The following is a 10,905-nucleotide window of genomic DNA, read 5'->3' as shown; positions in this document are numbered from 1 at the left end:
GTGGCAAAAGATATGATAAGAAGATGTGCATGGGAATTTGGCGACGTGTTGACGAAGGATGGAGGTTCTGATTTTGTCGTGAGAGTTCCTACTTAATCATTTTAAATATCATTGGAGAATGGGCTAACATGCAATGAATTTTAGCCACTTTGCAAGATATATGTATGTAATCGTGGTTGTGCTAGGTTAAGACGTGTATTTTTTCCACTTGTCTAAACATGCAATCATTCGGTGAAAATGTCTTTGAAACAATGATTAAGTAAACTCTACTACACTTTGTACATTGAGATGGCAATGTAACTATGCTTTGCTTATAGAGGATAGGTAGCTAAAATCAAGGGGATCAGAGCTGTGAAATATGTAGCCGAAATTAAGGGGATCAGAGATGTGAAAGCACATGGGAATCAAGGCAACCCATGAGCAGTAGCTTTCGAAATGACTGACAGAGTGGCGTAACCGATCCTTTATCCAAAGCTTGACACTGAGGGGGTCCGAGTACCCCAGAGGTGCTGAATCGAGATTCAGGTACTTCAGAGAAGGATAGTAGACGCCCTTCTGCCCATCTTGATAACCAAGATGTTGCGACGTGGACAGCCCCGGAAAAACATCTCATCCCAGCTCGTATATTGTGCATCCATCACTAGTAGAGCATTCAAAGTGTGTGCTCGCATAAAAAATGTTTGATCGAACAAAGCATTCTCTATTTTTTTCTCATATTAGATTTGTCTGTGTGCAGCCCCAATGCATTCGGTGCAGCACTGCTTCAACAAATGGATCGAGAAAGCTAAGAATTTGGCCTCAGAGGTCTGGACCAACTGCAAGTATAAGTTCACCTTTATCGTATTTTTCTCACCTGCCTGCTTGCATTTTGAATTAATGGATTTCGTTTAAATGCAGTGAAAACTAGAAACATGTCGGATGTGCGTGGCGTAAGCTAACCTTTGGTGTCGAAGCCCTAATGAAAGGAGGCTTTAAAGCTCTATTCTGACAAACCTTTTCAATTTCTCTAGAGAAGAAGTTACAGAAGGCGTACGCTTATTATATGTCGACTTCCACTGACCCTGTTGTGGGAACTTTGTACATCTCCACCTTGAAGATCACATTCTATAGAAGTCACCCCTTGTCATTCACCACTCCCTCCGGAGAGGCGTCTTGGAGTTACTACAAGGTGAGTGATACCTACTTTACTTTATGGAATCCTTTAGTATAAAAATTCGGGCAAATTGAAATAGTGATAAAATTGAATGCAGGTTGGGATCCCGTTAGCGAATCTGATGGTTGTGAATCCTTTTGTAAACAAAGACAATCTCACTGAAAAGTATATTCAGATCATGACAGTCCACTGTCACAAGTTTTGGTTCTTTGGATTCATTAACTATGAGAAATCCTTGAGAAATTTGTAGGAATCCATCTCAAATTCAGCTTGCTCAGCGTCCACCTCATGAGCATCAACCATCGTCTCGAACCATCAACCGACCCCACAAATGCCCACTAGTCTTATATGTTTGATGTCTAGAAACTGTGTTGCATGTACATGGTTCTCACCGCCACTAGGTATCAGGTATGTCTAGCCCACCCACCGCCACCTTCCTGCCCAGGCCACGACACACCGCATGAACATGCATTCACTCACTGCCACTAGGCACATGGTGCTCACCACCACTAGGTATCAGGTATGTCCAGCCCACCCACCACCACCTGCCTGCCCAGGCCATGACACACCGCACCAACATGCCATTGCATTCACAAATGGCCAAAATAGCCTATTGAACTTTTCTTAGTTAGCGATAATGTCTCACAAATATTAGATGGGATGTTGCAGTGAACAACCCTCATTTCTATGAATACAGAAGAAAGCTTAGAAGAAAGCTTGGAAGGTGTGAGTGAAAGTGACTGCCCAGTTCGCGCATAACAAGTTCAACAAATTTGGGTTCTTTTTTTTCCATCGCAAAGCACCTAAAGTGTCCATTGAACTTGTCTAGCTAGATCATCTATGTAATTAACTCGAGCTCAAAAATTCAAATTAAAGTTAATAGTATATTGAAATTAAAGTTAGTAGTATCTTGTGATGCAAAGATTCAAATTCAAGGGTAGGATACAAAAATAGAGAAATTCATAGCATTTTAACAATATCTGGATAATATTTTATGTGGCTTGAATTTCTAGCAACGGCTTGAGAAGCACAACTAGCACATAGGCTACGCTACCTAAAGCAGCAAGGCCAAGGCCATACTACCGTGGTCAGTAGATTACCTAGCCTCCCCTGGCTCTTTCACCGTTCAGGATTAGCTCCTCTTGCAAACAAAGGATTTTACTATGCTCTCGATGTAGGCCTACCATGCTTTGTGCATGCAGTGTTTTCACTAGAAGGTATTTGCAAATAGTGCCATCCTCTATCGCCATCCTCCCCACTGGCTACTTAGTGTTCTAGGGTTGTCCCCATGTGTTCTATTAGGTGAACCGGGCCTGCTTCAGATTACCTTCCGAAAGATAGCACCTTCTTCTGGCAAATCAATGCCTCTGCAACAAAAGGAAAAGCTAACACAAATATGTGAGTTTGAAAAGTGAAAGCGGTGAAGGCCATCGAACACACGAAATGTGCATGGCGTGTAGGCGGCAGTGGGATGGGTGTGTAGGTGGCATGTGCATGGTGTGCAGGGGTCAGTGGGATGGGTGTGCAGGTGGCAGTGGGAATAACAAGTATAAGCATTGCTGCATTATAACTTTTAGCATTTTAGCATTTAATACTGTAGATTAATGTTAGCATTATTCTGTTAGAATTAGTCTACAATATGAACATACAAGCAAAAAACACACATAATATATGGTCATCCTCGAGAAGAGGCCAAATAACATGGCGAAATTGTTTGCGCATAAAAACTTTCCTTAAACTTCTTTTGTACTTGATGGGAAAGAAAAACAAGTAGCTAAACTAATGTTTATGGACTAATTATCGATTACTATAGTCCCATGCCATTGCCAGATAATAGGGACTAAAAATATTGTAAACATGCATAGAACAATCAAATAAAACATAACATAAAATATATAAAATAAAAATGGGAATATTCTTCCATGGTTCATCGACTCCCTAGTTCCCTAGAGATATTTTGTTGTGTTCCTTCAAATTCATCCAGGGAAATTAACCTGGGGTGACCTAGGTTGGGGGAAGGGGTGGGTGCACAAAACTTCATATTATACAAAGGGGGGCTTCCATATTACATAATATGTGGGATTGTATAATGCATTTGTTTGAATAATGGTGGAGAGGGGTCCACTCTCCACATGGCCCCTCATCCACACACCCCTCTCTTCTCACGTCATATATGTACACCCTCCAACTCAAGTTACCTCATTTAAATAATAAACCATTTAAAGTGCACCCTTTTTATAAATTTAAATTTAAATTTTATATTATGTTTTTTTATTTATTTTTAATATTTATTAAATCATAGTTAAAAGTGCCTAGTAATTTTTATAAACATAAAAAAGTTAAATTAATTTTGGAATCCAAACTTTGACAGACAATATCTTGAGATTTACTCAATGAAATGAGGCAAATGAGGCTTGATAGAAAGATACTTTCAAGAAGGATTTGGAAGTGGTTATTTGACCAGATTTGGTCATTTACCACTCCAAAAAATTAGCAGAAGTAAAAGCTTTGAATTTGCAACCAAAAATGAATTTTACGAGTTTGTCATGAAAGGTTTTCATTGGCCTAAAGACTTTGGTGATTGTAATTTCATCTGAGATTACTTAATGTGCCATATAAATCTCTATAGGGATAAATGAAAAACATAGATATTATTTCATTTAGTTTATTGATTTTAATTTTAATTTAGGAATTTGTTGTGATAGTTTTGTATTTTCAATTTTGTGTGTAAGTTTAATTGGGTTTTAATTATGTTTTTGCCTCCTTTTTTGCAAAGTTGGTTGGAAAATAAGGCCCATGACTTTTGGAGCAATAGAATTGCACTAACAAAAAGGAAAGAGGGATTTATTCGATCTGGAAATTGGAGATCTCATCCACCTTTCAAAATGTCTCCTTTTGAAGGGTTCCTCGTTTTTGCAAATTAGATACTCTTTTCACTATTTTAAGAGGATTCCTTAATGTAGGATTAGTGGGAATAATCAAATCTGAGCTTGGGGTTTTCTTCTTAAGATTGGATATCTGTCAAAGAAGCAGATCATGCACTATTGCAGTGTTTACTAGCAGATTTGAATATCTTAGGAGGAATGTTGGACAAATTTCTTGTAAAATTAGAGCTTGATATCTAGGTTTAATATTGTACTTCAAATACTTTTATGTATTAAAAATATCTTATTCTTTTAATGACATATCCATGTCAATAATTCCATGTTTTTCACTTAGATTAAATACAAGAATTCTTGATTATTAGATGAAATCTCTGACATAATAATTACATAGATATGCTATTTATTTAATTTTCTCAATTTGCTCGTGCATTGAAATGAATTTATGAGTAACTATTTACTGAAAAAATTGTCATCATAAATCGATTTAATTGTCACTGGAATGTGTGAACTATTTCCAAATTTTAATGACTTATCTTTTAACATTTCGATCTATAAACACAACATGTCTTTCACTTATAATACCATATGTTAGAACTACTTCAACAACCTGATATTAATCATAAAAAACATACTAAATCCCCATCATCTTTCAATCTTTTCACTTGGTATTTAGGAGCTATATCTAAGGTATAAATTTAGAGTAGTTTCCTTTGTTTTTACACATTGGTAAGTAGGCCTACATTTGGATTATATTTAAGTTTAGTTATCATTTCTAAGAAGTCTCCTTTCACAAGACCAACCTCATTGGTGGCTTGGATGAACCCTTTTGCCAACTTAAGGATTTCTTTCTTAAAAGCTAGTTGTAAGAGGGTAAATTTGATTTCTCCCTTATTTTTGATAAGTAATTAGAAATACCATAAGTCAATATGGAGAGTGAAGGTAAATGGACCCATTTAAACTAGTTGGAATCACCATCCCAAAGATATAAGTTCATAGTTGGGGCCCTGGTCGGGTGATCTCCAATTTGTTGATCTTGGCCATTTTTGGCCACCAATGATTTTGGCACTAGAAGGAGGGCTAATGACAAGTTGTTCTTTTGGATTTTTTGTATTTTAAAGTTTTATTAATTTTTAATGGCTCCTTCAAAACTTCCCATTTGGAGTTCTATTTATGGATGTGCATCCACCACCAATCCAATGAAAATTGTAAGACACTTGTCGAAGGTAAAGTTTGATGGTAAGAGAAAAGTTTCCACATTTGATCATGTTTTTCAATTTACTAAAAAAAATTCAAATTTTACTTTTTCTGATATTGATGAAGTTATTATATGTAGGATCCTTACTCTCACTTTCATAAGAAAAGACAAAAGATGATGTGAGTCTCTTCCAGTTTCCTCTATTCACAATTGGGACCAATTTATTACAAATTCCTTCACACATCTACAGAGTATGACTATGAACAGGTATGTCGTGAACATTTAAGAACAAGTATGAACATTTATGAAGGCTTGAAAATGAGCTTACAATAAATTTCACAATTAATTTGTCTAAAATTTAAGTCTAAAGATAAACCTACAAATACGAAGTTAGTGGAATAGTTTCAGCATCTATTTTCCTTTCCCTATATTCCACGTGAAAACAAATAACCTAAAGAGATTATTTATCTTAGCACATTTACCACCATCGAAGAGCCACTTGTTAATGATAACGTTGAAATTGTAGGAAAGAATGGCTTCTTGGCTTGTGCCTTAGTCAAATATTCTAATTAGAATTTAGTCTCATAGATACTTGTGTTACTTGTCAGTTAACATGTGTAATGTGGCCTATGTTAGGTCACTATACTACTAGTGTAACCCCTTATTGTTATTAGTAGAACCCCATTATTATATTGTTGTTCCCATGTAGTCCCCATATTGTTATTATTGTGCCCCATAGAAGCCCACTATTGTTATTATTGTGCCCTTACATTTTTATTGTTATGTCAACTCTAATTATATTATGACCCCTTAGACTCCTATATATAGAAAGGAGGTCTTGTCACTTGTATCATCCAAGACTTGTTCATTTGTGTAATATAAAGGAGGTTGCCCCCTTGAAGAGGTTGAATTCTAAGGAGTTTATCTCTCTTTTTTATCTTTTTGTGAGCTGGTTTCATAACATTTGGTATCGGAGCATTGGATTCTAGGGTTTCTTTGCTCCAAACAGGTCATCGTGGAATTTTCGCTATAACATTTTTTCTACGACATTTCAGAAGCTAAAAGAAACATCCATTTGAGACGAAATCGTTCTAAACTTCAGGTCTGAATTTCAGAGCTTGTCTTGCAATATTTTCGGAGATATGATCTGAGGAAATTAGGGTTTTGCAGATTCCCGAATTACATTCCAAACAAGCGACCTGGGGAAAATTGTCATAAATTTTGTTCGAAGAATTAGATTTAATGTTCGTAAGAAGTTTCAGAGAAACGACAACCTGTAGTTTTCTATATATCAGTTTGAGGTACTAAGGTCGAAACAGTGACACATGGCACTTTGTACAAGTTCGCTCTACTAAACTAGTCTATAATCAGGTCACCATGGGAGATTTGGCATAACTCTTCGTTGGAGAATCCTATATTGATTAGACTTGCGGGGTTAGAAACAAGACTCAAAGGTCTACTGCAGGAGGTGATTTAAGATATTCGAGATCCGCAAGTATAGAGTTACGGTCATTTCAATATCAAGCTCCTAAAATCAAGAAAAGGAAATAAGAGGAAGTTTGATGGCAAGGATCCAGTAAATTGGATACTACAGATAGAGCAACATTTTGATCTACATGAGGTGAAACTGTTACAAAAGGTACATATTGCATCTCCATATTTAGAACCATATCAATTTTTATGGTACAAAGGGCTTTGTTCTCGTAAACCATTTGTTACGTGGTCAATTTTCACGGAGGAAAGGATAGCACATTATGAGGATACAAAGAGAAACAACTTCTTTAGCCAATTGATAGATCTCAAACAAAAGGTTTCAATATCAGAGCACATTGAGGACTTTAAAAAATTGGATATAAGGGTAAATGATATTCTAGAGAAGCAAAGGATTGATGTCTTCATAGGGAATTTAAAGGATAACATTCAACATGAGGTTCGTCTTTGGGAACCTGATTCATTGGAGAAGGCATTTAGGTTGGCAAGAAAAATTGAAAGAGAATTATGGAAACAATGAATCCCAACACTCACGACTATAAGTATGGAAGTTTTTTTTCTCCTAGCCTTCTGCAACCTACAAGGTTTAGACCACAACAATTGGAAGAAAAAAGAGAAAAAGGGCTTTGTTACAATTGTGATAGAAAATACACTAAAGGTCATAAGTGTGCTGAGAAGAAATTATTTTACATAGATTATGAAGAGGAGGAAGAAAAAGATCAAGAAACATCAAAAGAAGAGGATATACATTAGGAACCAACTCTAGAGAAAGAAGAAATGAATCCGACCATATATTGTAAAGCATTGGCAAGAATTACCAATCCTCAAACTCGCAAGATAGAAGGACATATCAAGAAGAAAAAGGTTCAAGAAGTGAAAGATCACATCGAGAAAGAAGAAATGAATTCAGCCATATCTTGTAATGCATTGGCTGGAATTACCACTCCTCAAACTATCAAGATAGAAGGACATATCAAGAAGAAAAATGTTCAAGAAGTGAAAGATCACATCAAACATCAAGAAATGAATTCCAACCATATCTTGTAATGCATTAGAAGAAATTACGACTCTTCAAACTCACAAGATAGAAGGACATATCAAGAAGAAAAAGATTCAAGCAGTGAAAGATCACATCGAGCATCAACAACAAGTTTTCCAACTTTTAAAGGATAATGCCACTTTGGTGCAGAATCAAATGAAATAACGGGAAGATCAACAATGCAGTGAAAGAAGTTTTGATGTAGGAAATTGGGTATTTTTATGGCTACATCTCAAGCATGCTATTTATCAGAAGGAAATGTTGGAAATACTACACACACTTAAGAAATGGTGACCTTACCTAATGGGAAGACACTTCAAGGTAAAAATGGATCATGATAGTATTAAATACCTTTTAGAACAAATATTATATTTAGAAGAAAAAAATGGGTCAAATCTGTTGGGTTATGACTTTAAAATCATCTACAAAAAAGGGAAGCAAAATGTTGTTGTAGATGCACTCTCAAGAAAGGATGAGGATGTGGAAGCATCGTTTTGTGTTATTTCTATTATTCAACCAGATTGGATAAATGAAGCAAGCGATGAATGGAATAAGGATGAAGAAGTGTGGCCACTCATTCAAAAGTTGCAGAAGATCCCAGTTCAAACAATATTTCCAGAACTTGACGAGGAAGGAAGAATCATATTGGAACATGGAGCAATCACAAAAACAAGAACTCAATAGCTACAAAATCGATTAGTTTTAGAGTATCTCATTAAGTGGAAGAACTTACCCACTGAAGATTCCACATGGGAGGACAAGAATTTTATACAGAAGCATCAAGAACTACTCAAGTGTTGAGGACAACACTTTTTGAAGGAGAGGGGCATGTTAGATCCCTATACTACTAGTGTAACCCCTTACAGTTATTAGTACAAGCCCCTTATTATATTGTTGTTCCCATGTAGTCCCCATATTGTTATTATTGTGCTCGATAGAAGCCCACTATTGTTATTATTGTGCCCTTACATTATTATTGTTATGTCGGATCTGATTATATTATGACCGCTTAGACTCTTTTATATAGAAAGGAGGTCTTGTCATTTGTATCATCCAAGAATTGTTCATTTGTGTAATGTAAAGGAGGTTGCCCCCGTGAAGAGGCTGAATTATAAGGAGTTTATCTCTCTTTTCTAGATTTTTGTGAGCCGGTTCCATAACAGTCTATCTCTAGTTTATTGTGAGTTAATTCGAGTTAGATGGATTTCAGTGAGTTGTGTACTAGTTGATAGCTAAAAAATAGCTATCTAGTGGAGTTAAACTCTAGTGTCTTTCATTTAATTGATCTCTAGTTCTAGAATAAAGATAGTTATGAGTTTTGTTGGGTAGTTGGCTGTGTGGGTAGTTGACTTTCTGTTAACTCAACTTACTCTCAGTTAACTAGTTGCAACTACTAAAATTAGCTTTAGTAGGTCATGCAATTTGAATTTCCTATTGAGATTGAATGAAGGCACAAATCTATTTATTCATTGTACACAAGATTTTATGTAAAGGATTTAGGATAAAGTAGAGAAATTTATCTTGGGAATTGCACAAGGAAATAGGAGGAAATCCTATTTTTTAGGGGGCAAAATTGTACTAGGAAATAGGAACACCTAGCAGGCCTTATTTTCTTAAGTATTGGGGAAAAATAGGAGAGAGTTGATCAATATTGAATGGGATTTATGCTTGAAGCAGATTCTTTATAATAGATTAGATTTCTCAGTTTATTTGATATAAGAAAGAGGGTTTTTTCCTAGTTGGGTTCCCCATATAAAATTATTGTGTTGTATGTGTGATTGTGTTTCTATTCATTATTTTCTTTCCACATAATTTTGGTAGAGAGATGTTATGTATTTTGTGATTAGTTTGCTCTCATTAGTAGTTGCAAGGTTTCAAGGATTTTCTACATGTTATTAGAGTTCAAAACAAGATAGAGACCAAGTTCCTTGATCAAATTCAAAGCACATTGAAGAGAAGATCATTTAGTGAAGAAATTCTATAAGTGCAGGAATCATGTCTTTCTACTGTTTGAGGATAGAGCATGTCCTAAAAGTGACTTCAAATGTTTGTGCATGGAAGGACAAAATGGAGGTTGTGTTAGACGATAATGGAGTTTGGAATACATCAAGACTGATATTCCTAAACCTCCTACATCAAATGCATAACAGCTAACTCAATGGAGGAAGGACACTACCAAATCTAGGAGGATGATCATAGAAGGTGTTAAAGACCATATTATTCCAAATTTCCATGGGAAGGAGATAGAATTATATATGTGGAAGGCCGTTATTGATTTTTTTTTAAATCAGTAGTGATGCTAGAAAACTTGCTCATTGAAGGAAAAAATGAGGAACATTTGAATGGGAAAGGATGAGCCCATTGATACCTATCTATCCGGGTTTTCTCAAAGTGAGGGATGAACTTGAAGGAGTTGGAGAGATAGTTCCACCAACAAATATTTTGAGCCTTTCTCTTCTTAGGCTTCACAATCTTGGCATAGTTTTCGGGATGTAGTGAATGATAGAGATAAGCTCTCTAATTGGGAGAGACTGTGGTTAGATCTTGTGCAGGAAGAGATAAGGTGGAACACAAGGTATGGACTCTCATTTAGGACAAAAGAGGAGGAGAAATTTGTTTTATCTTGCAAAGGGAAGAAAGGAAAGGGAATGAAGGCCTAAGGCCAAACTGAATTTAGCCATAATGGTGGCAAGGAAAAGAAGGATTTTAGCAAGATAAAGTGTTCTCATTTTCATGACTTTTGACATTATACTACTAAATGTCCAAAAAATAAATACAAAAAGCATGTTGTAGCAACAACAGGAGGAGAAGCACTATATTCTTAGTTTGAATTTGATTTCTCTTTGATATCTTGCATGGAAAGCTCAGTTCAAGGTAGTGAGTGGTATACTAAATCAGGGGATTCATTCCACATGACAAGGATTAAACATTTCTTCAACAGTTTGGAAGAGAAAGACATGAAATTCCATATCGAGCTTAGATATGAGAATAATTACATGACCAAAGGAGTTGGTATAGTGAGATTTAAGATGGAGTCTAGTTCCCTTCTTTGTCTCAATAATGTGGTGTATGTTTTAGGATTGAAGAAAAACCTTTTCCTAGTAGTAGTGTTTGAAGACAAAGGGTATGATGCAGTATTGGA

General features: G+C 35.9%; 1 pseudogene; it reads left to right on the top strand.

The window, feature by feature from the left end:
- Positions 1-462: 462 nt before the first annotated feature.
- On the top strand, positions 463-1,445 carry LOC149255191 (GEM-like protein 5; annotated as a pseudogene).
- Positions 1,446-10,905: the final 9,460 nt, after the last annotated feature.

Source organism: Pinus tabuliformis, chromosome 7 (assembly GCF_031772625.1).
Source record: "Pinus tabuliformis cultivar Carrire ecotype Pingquan chromosome 7, CPIR1, whole genome shotgun sequence".
Lineage (NCBI taxonomy): Eukaryota > Viridiplantae > Streptophyta > Pinopsida > Pinales > Pinaceae > Pinus > Pinus tabuliformis.
Note: the sequence above shows the minus strand (reverse complement) of the source record. Positions and strands in the feature narration are given on the sequence as shown.